General features: G+C 44.6%; 1 long non-coding RNA gene across 1 annotated transcript; it reads left to right on the top strand.

Annotated features, from left to right (window-relative positions):
• The first annotated feature begins 935 nt into the window (after positions 1 to 935).
• Positions 936 to 6,266, top strand: LOC125745111 (uncharacterized). The gene is made up of 3 exons (XR_007398571.1): positions 936 to 1,130; positions 3,157 to 3,248; positions 5,956 to 6,266. It is a non-coding gene; the product is annotated as an uncharacterized LOC125745111 (long non-coding RNA).
• Positions 6,267 to 14,897: the final 8,631 nt, after the last annotated feature.

Genomic DNA, 14,897 nt, shown 5'->3' with positions numbered 1-14,897 from the left:
GTGTCCACCTGTGGGGACTGCGGCTTGGCACAGAGGGAGGGGGACCGAGGGCAGCAAGCTTTGCATAGTCTTATTCCTCTTGCTAATTGTGTTGTCTGGTGTCTTTTGTCTTAGTTGTGACCTCCCATACGTTTCTGCTTCGAGGTTACATCTCCCAGGTTAAAGGTAAAGAAACCGAATAACGTCACACCTTTTTCAATATTGAGAGAGGTGCTGGTGAGTAGTGTTAAGCCGTACACCTGAACTGGTTACAATGAAATCTAGCAGACTAGTTCAATGGAAAGTAAAATGTTAATTATGACAATTGCTTCGAATTAAGAAAATAGACTGTAAACCCATTCAGTAAAAACTATAGCAAGTTCAGCCAAACTTTAGAAACGCACCTTGGAAACCCCCCCCCCATGGTGAAAACCTCTGGTTGGTCATTCAAAGTCAGATCGATCTGACCTGGATATGGGGCCAGATCTGTATCTGAAAGTAAAGTGAGATATGGGAATGGAAGGGAGGTGAACCTCTTCATCTGCCCGTGGCATTCCAGTTATTTGAAATATAAAAGGTCTTTGCAGAGTAATACGGTGAGAGAATTCAGACCTTCGCTTGGGTGCAGGTCTATTTGTAAAGGTCAGCGTCTTTAGTCTGAATAAAGTGCCTGCAGTGTGTTCCTCCGGGGAATAAAGAGAATCCAGCAAAACAGAGAGTTTGTGTTATTATTCTCGGAGTGTGCGGTGTTTAGATGCATGTGACAGGTCCTGTTCTGGGAGTCGGCAGCATCCTCGGCACATCAAAGCCGGCGCCACGCCTGCGGCTGCTATAGGTGTTGCATCAGGACCCTCGGTGTTAAACAGCGGTGCCGTTCACACAGACATCGTTAGGGTTTGCCCCTATTCCCCAGTATTAGCAGAGCAGACTGGCTGACGGCCAAGGATCTGGGATTAGAGGGCGTGAAGTTGCCGCCCGGGCTCCTGCCGCTTCCTCGAGAAGCTGACAATGACTGCGCTGCTACCTTCCGAGAGGGAGACGTGATGGGAACGGGGGAGCTCTGCGGCGAGGCAATGACGACTGCTGCTTTAACGTGTCGCCGGAGCGCGGGGTCTGCGGCTCGTCTGGGGAGGAACTCGTCCTTGAAGGAGGTATTAAAGATGGGAGGGAGGGGGGCCACATTCCTAAATTACTAGCGGAAATTGATGGTGTTATAAGACTGATATGCAGCACCCTGCTTAGAGAACAACGGGCAGGGAGATATCATGCAGTGTCACCTGGCCTTTTGGTGAGAGTGTTCCAGGAGGATGTGATATCCCACAGGACAACGGGTCTCTCTAGTGGCGTTTGGCTGCAGTGACCCTATATGATGTGCTCTTATTTTTATCAAGTGTGCATTAGTTTTTCTGAAGTTCCCCGTTCACATTCAAACACGACCGCTGACTGTACTTCAACACACGTTTGATGTTTCTCACCTGAAGTTGGTCCTCCTTGTGAGGTGCATGTTATATAAATGGTAGATGCGTTATTCGGCTGTTTGCTATACCTCGTATGGAAGCTCACTCTTCTCACCCACTTTCACACAAACAGAGAAGGTGGCAAGTAACATGAGACAGGCACGCAGATCTAGTGAGCTCACGCAGAAATTTCTATCCTGCAGTAATCGTGTCAGATTGAAGAAAGTAGTGTGTAATTTATCTTGAGTTTTATTTTACTGACTGAAACTTTTTCAACCTCTTTTTCTCAGATATCGAGAAGGTGAGCAGTTGCTCAGTTTCTAATATCACTTTTACACAAAAGTTTTAAAATAAGAAAAATTACAAATGCTTGGGGCGTGTCTCTTAGCCCATGAGAGCACACATTGAAATCTAACTGACATATTATATTATTTTATATTAGCCAATGATACTATGCAGTATATTTGCTTTGACAGACAATTTTGCATACCTCATTTTTTTCCTGATTATACAGTTTGATGTTAAAAACATTGAGTTGAGTTGAGCAAGCCAACCTCAAAGTGTTGCAACCTGCAGGGACAGATTGTAAAGTCAGTTGACTTTTTAACAACTTTCCTACTGTGTTTTTCTCTTACCGTGTTTTTTTATTATTATTACATTGTTTCATGTTACATGTATGATAAAAAAAACGAATCAGATGTCAGACAGAGAAAACTTCATAAACACAATCAACAGACAAGCAATTTACCTGGGCCAATGGAAATCTTGTCAGTTAAACTAGTAATTTTAGTAAGTTTTTAATTAATTATTTACTCCCCAAATAAAACATTTGTTTTGGCCTGACAATATTTACCCGGAACTTGCAGTGCATTGGCACCCTGTGGAGGGAGAGTGCTCCTGTTGTTTAACAGATGGGCCTGGCAAACCCAATGCAAATGGAAGTGATCAGGCATGACAAATGTGAGCCTGTCACAGCTAATGTTGTGTTTTGATGCGTCGTCGCCTTTTATCGATGTGCAGCATCTGTCATAGAAATGCATCCGTGGACCCTGGCGACATCATCATCATCATCATCATCGTCATCGTCATCGCCACCACAGTCATTGTTATTACACGGAACTTGGGTGAAATCTCCTGTAGCAGTATATGTGGCTACATGCTGCTGTGTATCTGTTGTGCATCAAGAGTTTCCACCAGCTCGTCGTCCTTGGAGCGTCACCTCGTAGGCCCCTGTCCTTTACTGGGAGACCTGTTTACTTTGCACACATCAATTTAGTCAGTATTTGCCTATTTTCTGGTCATTGGCCCATCATCTGATGAAAAAAAGGGAGATTTTTTTCAGCTGTTTTCCCCTTGTTTACGTTCATCTTGTTCTGACATGGAGTTCCTACTCAAGGTTGTAGGAGTCATTGTGATCTTCATGTTTTTTTTCTTTGTTCTGATTTGTGTTCCTGCTCTCCCAACACGCCTGTCTACACCCTGAGCACGTTCCCAGCTCAGCGCCCTTGCTGCCACAGGTTGTCGAGCTGGATGGCCCTAATACCGGTACTTTCTGCCCTTGTCTGCCACCCTCCCAGTGAAAGGAGTGGAATGTCCTTATGAGTGGCTTAGATAGCTGACAGAAACCACCTGTTCAGAGCATCTGAAGATACTTTCTGTCATAAGTACACATTCCTGTTACATTCATCCCTAAATTTCTGACAAAGGTTCATTTTTGCAGGACTCTTACGAGCTTTGAAACTGGCTGCAATGAGCCCCCAGCGCTAAGCTGTCACATGATCAGGATTTTACCAGCATCAAAGCAGACATATGGTAAACAAGCTTCTCTTTCCCCCCCAAGCAATTTCAGATATTATGTATATTTGGGTAACAAAATTATCCTTATGTACCTTTGAGAAAATTATGTTCTCTTTTTTTTATTTTATTTATTTGCTAAGCTAATACTGTTGTCCAAAATGAATGAAATTATTTGCTTGGTCCCAAGCAGATTTCAGTGATAGAAAGAAGGAAGGAGACCACTTCTATTAACAAGCTAATCAAACCCCGGGTGAAAAAAAATATAACAGATTTCAATGCGTTGTCATTTAGGAGTAAGGCCACATTCAAATAAGTAAGTCCTATGATTCAGTTATCTGTAGAAACACCTTTTGCAATTGTACGTTGCAGGACGTTTTTCGTAGGAGAAATTTTGGTCCACTTTTTATCAGTTCATCGATAGGCAGTCATTTATGTGCAGTTTTCCTAATATACTGTCACAGCAGTGGGCGTGAGGTCCGCACTTTGACTTGTCCATTCCAACAACTCGATTTTTCCTTCCTTAGTCTTTTAGATGTCGATTTGCTTCTGCACTAGGGATCCTTGTCCTGTTGCATGACTTTCTTTCGGCCCAGCTTAAGCTGTCAGACAGATGGCCTCACATTTGTCCGAAGAATATTGCAGAATAAAGAGGAATTCATGGTCACCTCAGTGACTGCAAGTTTCCCAAGTGCTGTGGCTGCAAAACAAGGCCTCCACAGCCATGCTTGACAGTGCATATGGGGTGATACACTGTGTATGTTTTCATTTATTTATTTATTTATTTACTATTGCCCACTGTGATGCCTGGCTCGTCCGCTCCTCGTGTGTGCCACGCCCCCCTGATTTCCCACGTGTACTTTCCTGATCGTCTCCATCTGTGTCCGTTTACTTTGATTAGTCCTGTCCTATTTAAGTCCTGGTCTTACCTGTTCCCCTTGTCCGTCATTGTGGTATCGGTGTGGTAAATGTCTCCTGGTCCCTTTTCCCTAATAAAACCCCAAGTTTTGCCCCGAGTTCTTCCTGTTCGCCTGCTCCTTACCAGACTACCCGCGCGATCGCCGCTTGCCTCTGCCATGATCGTGACAGAATGATGGACCTTAAGAAGAAGAAGAGGAAGCAGAGGAGAAGCAAGGTCCCGGATGAGTCGATCTGTCTGGGCACCTGCTCGCTCTCCAGCTCTTGGCTCCCTACGGAGGGCGAGGAGGAGGAGCTCGTCCTGGGCCCAGACCTGGGACCGCTCCGTCTAGGAGCCTGCACCCTGGCCAGGCTCTGGACTCCTGGCGATGAGGAGGAGGAAGAGCTCTTCTTGGTCTCGGACCCGGAGCCGATCCCCCCAGACCGCGCGAATCAGGAGAGGCTTCGAGGAGTTCGCTCCCATGTCCAGTCGAGCGGACCTCGAAAGCCTCGCAGAGGACCTGCAGAGGCTACTCCAGCTCCGGAGAGCTTCGGACCCCGGGCCGGAGCAGCTGCCTCTGCCCACGGATCCAGCGCCCGGACAGCCGCCTTCCCTCTCGGACATGCCCGGAGATGCGCGCCTTGGGGAGGGGGCTCCCACGGGCGAACGACCGCCCCTGCCGGCGGATCCCGCGCCGGAGCAACCGCTTCTGCCAGCGGACCACGCTCCCGAGCAGCCGCCGCTGCTGCCGCCTGCGCTTCTTGCGCAGCTATCTCCACTGCTACCTGCGCAGCCGGAGCAGCCCCCTCCGCTGCCCGTCGAATCTGCGCAGCTTCCTCTGCCTGCGGCTCCAGCTCCTGTGCAGCCGCCACTGTCTGCGGCTCCAGCGCCTGTGCAGCCGCCACTGTCTGCGGCTCCAGCGGCTGTGCAGCCACCACTGTCTGCGGCTCCTGCGCCCACACCCGAGGCACGCCCTGTGTCCGCCATGACTGTGCCCACTGAGACTCCAATTCCTGGCTCCACTCCTGTTCTGACTTCCCGTGTGACTCCATCGCCCTCGCCCCGGCGATCTCGACCCCGCAAAGGGAGGGGACACAGACGTAGGACTGGCGTCCCTCCCGCCCTGCCCCCTGGCTCATCCTCCCTCGCCGGTGCTAAGGCTCTGTCGGCGCCTACAGGTCCTGGCCCCCCGGGTCGGCGGTCACCTGCGGGTCCCCCTTCTCTACCTCGTCGTCCTGCCTCGCTCCCTCCACCGGTTCTTCTGCGGTCGCCTGCGGGTTTCCCGAGGGCGGCTCCTCGGTAGCCTACGGATCCTCCCGCTCTGGCGCGGCGGAAGACATCGTCGCCTGCTGCAGCTCCCCCCCTCTCCTTGCCCTCGCCAGGGGCCCTTCCTGCTCCCTCGTCCCCTTCCCTGGTCTCCCCTCCGACTCCCTCCTCAGTCCTTCTCTCGGTCCCTCGCCCTGCCTCCTCGGCCGTTCCAAGGTCCCCTTCGGCCTCCCGGCCACCTGCGGCCCCTCCGGCTGCTTCCTGTCGCCCGCAGGGGCTCCCTCGGACTCCCCTTTATTCCCCCTCCTTCTCTCCCTACTCTCCTGTCTTCGTCCCTCCTTCTGTGGCTCCTCGTCTTCTCTACTCCTTGTCCCCCGGTGTTCCCTCCACGCACTCCCGGTCCTTTCGTTTCGCCCGTTCCTTCCATTTCACCCTTCCTGATCTGTATTTCCGCCTTCCCGATTCTGTGTCAGCTCTTGTCCTATGTCCTGTCTCAAGCTCTGTTTTGTACCTCGGTCCTGTTTCCTGTCCTGCGTTAATTATTCTGTTCTTCTTTTCCAGGTCCGGTTTTCCCTCTTCCCATCCATCGACCCTTCCTAGGCGCGCACGGTGAAGCGCACCTTTGGGGGGGGTTCTGTGATGCCTGGCTCGTCCGCTCCTCGTGTGTGCCACGCCCCCCTGATTTCCCTCGTGTACTTTCCTGATCGTCTCCATCTGTGTCCGTTTACTTTGATTAGTCCCGTCCTATTTAAGTCCTGGTCTTACCTGTTCCCCTTGTCCGTCATTGTGGTATCGGTGTGGTAAATGTCTCCTGGTCCCTTTTCCCTAATAAAACCCCGAGTTTTGCCCCGAGTTCTGCCTGTTCGCCTGCTCCTTACCAGCCTACCCGCACGATCGGCGCTCGCCTCTGCCATGATCGTGACACCCACCACCACCCCCCCTCTTCGGAGGGCAACTTTATTTTACATTAAATTAAAGGTACCGTGTAAATAGTGCGACCGCTCCAAACTCACCCGTCCTAGTACCATGATTAATCGTAACAATAACAGACATTAATCTGTTATCTGTTAAAAAAGGTAAACAGAAATAATAATAATAATAATAAGAAGAATAGTAATAAAGGTGGGATGGAGAAAACAAAGTGTAGGGGAATACAGAGTACAAACAACCATAAGGAACATAACACTCATTACAAGGACATCAAACAAAAATTATAACAGCAACAATCTCAACAAACACCGTGTATGGCTTTTGACAAGCAAACATCTCCATCTTGGTTTCAATAGTCTGAAAGATATTGTTCTGGAATTTTTGTGTTTTGTTCATATGCAATTTTGTAAACCTAAATTGTGCTACTATACTCTATTTAGAGGGATGGGGCATTTGCCTGGTCACCCACTCATGAAAGTAGCCTTTTTCTATGTGTGTTGTCATGAACATGAACACATAACATGCTCAATGCAGCCTATAGGTCACATGATGTAGCCCTTGGGGGTTTTTTGGTATCTATAAGCATGAGATGGTGTGACCTTAGGCTGAATTTGCTGGGACACCCACTCCTGACCCTTCTCACTGTAAAGTAAATGGTGAATTTAAAGTTGTATGTAGTTGGCTGTATATCCATCCCCAGATTGATGAGCAGCATCTCTGAGGTCATGGTTGATGTCTGCTGTTCTTGGCATGAAAGAAATACAAACCAGAGCACTCCAGAACACCAAACTGCCAAAAGCTCTGCTCTTATTGAGATAGTCACACTTCTTGATGATTAAATAATCTTGAGCCTTTGACTGGTAACACCTGACTGCTAAATAATACTCCCTTAATTGTTGTGGAAGGAGGAGGGTGTACTTATTTTTTCCCACATGGTTTCTGAATGTTGGCTGACAACATATTGAAATCTCTTATGTGTTATATGTGGCTCTTTCTAGAGGTTGGTGAGGATGACATAAATGTTATTCAAGCTGTGATAAAAAAAAATAGTATTGGAGAAGGTTGTTCTCTCTTTCTAAATAAATGTGTATGTTGGGGTTGGTCAAAGGAACCTTGCTATTCAAATTTGATTTATGACAAAAAAATTTTAGTCTCATTTTAGTAATGCAAAAATAGGGAAAAAATTTGAATTTATATAATGGGAAAGTGAACTGAACCATTAAACCAAGGAACATAGAGGTAAGCAACAAGTTTACAAAATTTCCCCTTTTAAGGTTACACAGGAATGTCGTGGAGATGCGCTATATATATATATATATATATATATATATATATATATATATATATATATATATATATATAGAGAGAGAGAGAGAGAGAGAGAGAGAGAGAGAGAGAAAGAGAGATTACATTAGAAAAGAAAAGAAAAGAAAAGAAAAGAAAAGAAAGAACTCGAACTGGATTATAAAATTTTGGATCAGAAGACGTGAAAATTCAAAATAAAGGATTCTTGGAATTCCATACCAATTTATCATCCAGTTGAAGCAACCTTCAACCAATACCTACAGCGACAAAGGCTTCTATTGGTTGGCTGCATACTGGTGACCTTGGGGGGTTACTTTCTGAATGTTCCGTGTGATCAAAGACTTGGAGAAAGCCAGGGTTTACACAAACACATTTGCCCCAAGCGCTCATCTGTTTGTGCAATGCTTTGAACACAGATGGCTACACTAGGAGAAAATGTGACTAGTGAAAACCTGCCGCTCTCATAGGATCCAAATATCAAGTGCAAACTGGATTCTAATTTAACAAGAGAGTAATCAGTGTGCCAGGCGCTTCAAAGCATAGACACAAATTAAGACATATGAAAACACAATGTGTTGTTATATTGCAGGAACAAGATTTCGGGGGCTTTCTGCATGACCCCACTGTCCTGACCACTAGAAGCTAAACAGAAATGGAAACCTAAAGGCATTGCGAAGGTACGATTTGTGAGTATAACAAAATAAATAAAACACCAAATAAGCGGCTGAACAGTGGGTATTTTTTTTACATTAATCTGAGAAAAGTGTCATCATAAGTTCACAGTTTGTTTTTCTGGGTAAGAAATTATGTTTCCGTGAAGTGATTAAATTGGAGATGTGGTACTTCATAGTTGATGTAGGACTAAACCCAACCATAACAAATATCAAAAGATATTTTTCAAAAGGGCATAAGCAATAGCAGCAAGTATTTTCTGAGCATGAAAATTTGTATGTGCATGCGGTCGGTGGCCACTTTATTAGGTTCACCTGCTTGTTACTGCGAACAGCCCGATCCTACAAACAGCGAATCATGCGGCGGCACCAGAACATGTGCAGCGTATAGAAAAAGTAAAGAGGCTCAGTTACTGTGCAGCTAAGCCTGAGAATGGCTCATCTACATGATGCAAGTGATTTTGAACGTGGTGTTATTTTTGGTGCCGAACGCGGTGGTTCCAGCATTTGAAACACCTTCTTGAGATTTTCATGTTTTACAGAGTCTAGAGTTTGCAAAGAATGGCGTGACAAACAAAAGTAACCCCTCAAAGGCACTTCTCTTGCCAAAATCACCTTGTTAATGACACAGACCTGAGCGGAATGGCTAGACTTACTAATGCTGACAGGAAATCACAGCTCAGTCCAACAGTGATGCACAGAAAAGCGTCCCTGAATGCAAAGCTACTCAAAGCTTGAAGAGGTTCAGGAGATAAAATGAGATTCACCTGAAACTGCATACAGTGTAGTGTACATAGCTTCCATGCAGTGTAGATACAGTGAAATTCATTACTATATTTATCCTCCTACTATATATACTATATATAAAAACGCTGTGTTTCATTTTAAGTTAATTTAAATACATGGGTGTGTATTGTTGCTCTATGTTGAAATAAAACTGTCCAAAAGTAAAACAAAAAAAACAATAATAATTTAATTGGGGGGGGGGGGTGCAGTGCTGTGGGATAGTACTCAGAAGGTTGCTGGTTCAAATCCCCGTGACTGGCAGAGTGATCCCACCATTGGGCCATTGATCAAAGCCTTTAACGCCAATTACTCCAGGGATTGGCTGATCATACATTCACTTCTAAACCATTTTCATGAGGTTGACTCCTGGGATGCTTTTCTAACTGTCCTGAAGGACGTCCCACAAATAGATCACTCTCTAGTCATACTCCTCCAAAATGATCTCTCCTGTGTTTAGGTCAGGTGACCAGGTCATGTGATGCAAACACTATCACTCTCCTTTGTACGCAACTTTGTGTATCCGAACTTTTGACTGGTACTATATGTCTGTGTAACATCACCCAGACACAGACAGCTATAAAACAAAAAGCCATATATTATATTTATTCATTTTAGTTTCAAATAACATATTATGCGTAAAGTCCAGCCTTTGATCCATGAAGTAACCAATACAATACTTTTTTTTTCCTACAAAGCAGCTTAATAGTACTTTCAGAGAAACACTACGAGCTGTAGCCGGTGCAAGACTTTTATTGATTTCTGGAAATGCTTTCTGGGGTCCTCTTTGTCTCGCAGAACACAGCTGCCTGTCCACTTGCAATTCATTACAGCTACGAAATCCACAAACATCAAACCTGGCTATTTACATGTTTGAGGTTTTTGATTATATATAAGATTATATAATGAGAGAGGAAAGGAGAGAGAGAGTGAGGTGCAATATGCCTCTTGATGTCTTATTTCTGAGAATTTTTACCCTACATCACATGAAACACAGTCTTCATTTGCTTGTTTGCAGATCTTTCGAGTTGTAAATACAGAAAGTTGTTCTCACTGGCACAGAAGCCTGTGATGACCAGAGGGAGGGAGGAGGGGAGGAAGGGAAAGGGGAAGGGGGTGGACCCCATGACTAATGGCATTTCTCCATTGGCATAGGGGAACCGAGCCTTACCAGACTCATACCACGAAGAGAGACCTGCTACGGCACAGTTCCAGCTCGCTTCAGTTTCCCACTGCAGAAGGGTTGGCTTGGTATAGTGACAGGAAACCGAAGAGATGCTTATTTACTGCTCACACGGTGTGCATCATGAATTTTTTGTGCTAATTTCCATTTGTGAGAATCACCATGTTATGTTAGCATGGAAGGGTAATGGAATTAGCATTATCTCACAAAAATTTGCATTATGAATCAATTCCATTCAGCCCTTCTAGAGCATTTTTAAGGAATTTCAGAAGTTCTGAGTAATCCAGAATGCATAAAGACATCAACATGTGCGATACTATTTGTAATTTATAATATGGAGAATATGTCCCTTTCTCCTTCACAAAATCCGTGAATATGGACACAGACCACTGGTTCTTTCATGTCCCTGTGTATTTTGAACAATCAGCTGGAGGTGACACAACCAGCTCGGGAAAGTCACGCTTTGAGCCCCCTAGTGGGTACAGGTTGGGTACGGCCTGCATCGATTACAATGGAAAACTGTCAGTTCGCAGTAGGGGTCGGGTATGGCTTGGTACCTGGCGGCAGTGAAAGAGCGTCTAAGTTTGGCCCCAGCCCCCTGAGTGACAAGATCACAGGAGCCCGTGTTCAGGTGTTTGTGTCCTGGGAGGTAAACAACTCTGTAAACTGGGTATTTATCAGCAAAATGGTGAAGGTGGGGGAGGGAGAGAGTTCCTGCTGGTTTAAAGATATTCACACAAAATACCTTCTTAGAAAGGTCTTCTCCCAATGCTGATTCCAGCAATCAGACATTATCTGGTGGACTACCGCAGCTGGCCAGCTTCCCCATATTTAATATGGCGCTTGCTGTGGAAACTATAGAACTGGCTTTTATACCTGATCGTACACAGAGATGTTACCTCACTTACCTTAGCATTTACAGTAAAAATACTCCTTTTGTCCCCCCATGCCCTGCATGTAACCCTACAGTCTTTCAGTACTGAAGGGGTTTGTCCTGCCTTCAGTACAACTTCTAAATATAAAGCTGTGTGCCTATTTAAAAAGGTACTGGATTTAATTGCAGTATTTTTGGTCTGTATGTGACAGTATAAATAATAAAGATGATAAACAAGTAATAGAGTAATTAAGCAAATGCTCTGGGATGGAAAGCAACAGGAATTCATGATTTTAATTTATTCCCTGTCCGAAGATATGGTTCTTTGGCTGGTAGGAATTAGTAGGTGACGTTGCAGTGTATGTAACCTCATAAGTTGCTGAAATAAAACTTTTAAAATGATCACTGGAATATTTTTTCCATTTTGTTAAGTTCGATACGCTGTTGGTGTTTATGGGCAGGTGCATAAAAGCTTCATCTGTTCCAGCTGAAGTCCATTTTGCTCTCGGTAATTCCCAATTTAAGGCCATTGATAGAATGAATGGATGCATGTTGTTGTTAGGGCATTTTGGATATTTATGTAGATCTGCAAAACCACCTCATCCCCAGAACATCATCGCTTCTAATCTTGACTGATTTATAATGGAGGATAAATTGCATTTAATTGCAATCACAAACAATCATTAGGGTGCTTGTCATTCGCAGCACAGACATTTGATGTGTCAGAGAAATTGACTGTTTATTATGTTTTGTATTTTGTCAGAGCAATTAGTTTTGTATATTATATGCAATATAAGACATATTCAGAAAGATATAGAAACACCTTACATTAAGTGCTCCATCATAATGCATTTAAAATGCAGTCATGGAACATTAATAAGTAGTATGTAAGTATAGCTTAATATAAAGATACACTTAATGTTCTGTGAATTATTAACGGTGTTTGTTATTAATGTGCATTAATGTATATTAAAGCAGTCACTTCTCTGTCAAAACTCTTTATAGTCAACCGGTTGGTTGAAACACAACCCCAGTCTGGAACTTTTACTCTCTGGACCTGAATTACTCAACTTTGTTTAAGACATGTTAAGGTATACTTACATGCTTCCTATTAGTGCTCTATGAATGCATTATGCATGCAATTTGAAGGTACACTTAATGTAAATCATTACCAAATATTCATATCCTGTCTTAAAATATTGGGTAATGCTTTGCATTAACTAGACTTTCATAATGCCTTTATAATGCATTTGAGGAACAATGTACCTTCATAATGCATTCATAAAGCATTCATAGCAGCGTGTAAGTTCACATTAACATGCTAACTTACTTTAACGGCTATAGTGTAAATTAATAACAAACATTTTTTGGTAATAACAAACAGTATCGTCATATAATATTTATTATTAATGTATAGTATAGCTATTAAGGAATGTTTGGATGTTACATGTTGCTTAGGAATGTTCTATGAAGGCATTTTGAATGCATTATGAAGGTGCAGTTAAGTGTTAACAAATATTGCTATAAAATGTTTGAGCCTGGAACTGCTAAGCTTCAGATAACTCTCAGTGTACGCAGTGGGGCTCTGGATGCTGTCCTCAGAAGGCCCTATTGAGGGGGCAGCTCTCATTTTGGGGATCACCGAGGGAGTCACCGAGGGAGTCACCGAGGGAGTCACTGAGGGAGTCACTGAGGGAGTCTGCAGAGGGGATAGATCTCAGTCTCAGTGGAAACGGACCAGGGCAGTTAAGAAGAAGTACAATTGCTTGGCATTCTTTAAGTTTGGAACTGTTATTTGTCTTTTAGACCCTTTTAGACCTTTAGATATATCTAACTCCTCTCATGTTGCTGCTGTGTGAGATAGATTCACCCTATATCAAGCACAACGGCTCTGCAGAAATCATCCTAGTCCATTATAGCTTTTTTATGGTGGCTCATTTTTTTTTATTTGTGAACTACAAGCCAAAAAGGGAATTACCTTTTTTGACAGAGAAGGACGAAACAGTACCTGCTGTAGAAACTATAAAGCAATTGTCCTTACTCTTGATATCATAGTGCCTTGGTTGCATGTTGGTGTTTGCGTAGGTGTCACGTTTTCAGCTCTGACGAAAATAGATACGGTAGATAGCTGACTTACAATAACTGTGATCTGCCTGTCATGTTGTTACCAGTTAGAATTCCATCTTTCACCCCTCAGCCGTGTAAATGGAGTCACCTGTAATCCCAGTCTGCAGTCTCTCTTCTTATTTCTTGGGGCGAGGCCTCCGCAGATGGACAGCAGGACAAGCAGATGGGCAGCCAGTCGGACAGACAGGCTGAGAGCGTAATCGTTGGCTACATCACCTCACCCGAGTGGCCCCATTGTCTTTCCTCTATAGCATATTAATTTCTCTCCTTAGGAAACATGGAGTGCATTCCTCCTGCTTCTCCTCTCCCTTTCCACCAATCTCTGCTAAGCTTCCTTTCGCGTTCTATGACAACATTCTCCCAGCCATTATTGTCAACTGAAAGTTGCCGAAGTTGGCCGTGTTTGGGGTAAGGCAGGCCTGAGATGTGTGCTTCTACTGGAATGAAACATTAAAAAGGAACTCAATCATTCCAGGGCCTGAACATATCAATGAGGAGCTGGGGGGGCTGGGAATCTGTGGACTGAACTAATAATGTGCTGCTTTTTGCTAGTATTTTGAAGATTGTGTGTGAAATTGCTAAATGTGTCATGAAATGAGCTGTGGTGCCGCCACCATGGGAGGGGTAGCTTGGGAGGAGTGGGGGTGGGGGGCGGCTCAGGAGGGATGGAGAGGAGGGGGGAGCAGTTTAGGGAAGGGTGCCTGCAAGGGGAATGTATTTTTTGGAGCAGCAGATCAGGAAAGCATGAAAATTAAACTTCCAAAACAAAGGTTCCTATGCTTTTATTTGTCCTCAGATGATAGAAAACCCTCCAGCCTGGAAGTGTACCAGTGTAACAGTGCAGCAGTGTAACAGTGCAGCAGTGCAGCAGTGCAGCATGTCAGGCCAAACTGCCAGGTGCCAAGGACTACAGTGAAGCTTTACTTCAGTAACCTAAATATTCCTGCAGTCCTCCTCAAAAGCACACAACAGGATGTATGTGTGTATGTGGAAGAGAGGGAAGAAGTTATGGTGTTAGAAACAGAAGGTTTTTCCAATTGAAACTGGTTTCTGCAGTGGCATGAAGGGTGACTGGCTGTGTTTGGCTCTTTTAGTAGATCTTTTGAGGGCCAGGCTGCTTCTCGATCCCCCCTATGTGCATACCATGCATTTTCTGGTGCTTTAGGTGATGATGGAAGTCAGTTCCAGCCTCACTTATGTCATCCCCATGTAGCATCAGCTTCTGGGGTATCTTCAGATAAGGACACCTAAATATCTTTATATCGTTGCTACAACGCTAAACACTGAAAAGTTAGGCACAGACAGAGCTCTGTGAAACTGGTGCTGAGCCCTGATAAACTTGGCTTGAGAGGAGCTCAGTGATGCAGGTACTGAACATTGTTAAGTTTAGTTGAAGAGGAGTTTGCCGATGCTATTATTAACAATGAAAAGGGAGTCCCAAAAGGTAATTTTCGACCCCAGTATTGGACACTACAAAGCTAATCGCAAGATGAGCTTTACGTCCATTTTCCTCACTGTGTGTGCAGCTTGAAAGAGCGTGAACCAGTTCACAAAGCTTGTGTGCGCGTACATGCATTTGCCAGTGCACATTTGCCAGTGCACATTTGCCAGTGCACATTTGCCAGTGCGA

Source organism: Brienomyrus brachyistius, chromosome 6 (assembly GCF_023856365.1).
Source record: "Brienomyrus brachyistius isolate T26 chromosome 6, BBRACH_0.4, whole genome shotgun sequence".
Taxonomy (NCBI): Eukaryota; Metazoa; Chordata; class Actinopteri; order Osteoglossiformes; family Mormyridae; genus Brienomyrus; species Brienomyrus brachyistius.
Note: the sequence above shows the minus strand (reverse complement) of the source record. Positions and strands in the feature narration are given on the sequence as shown.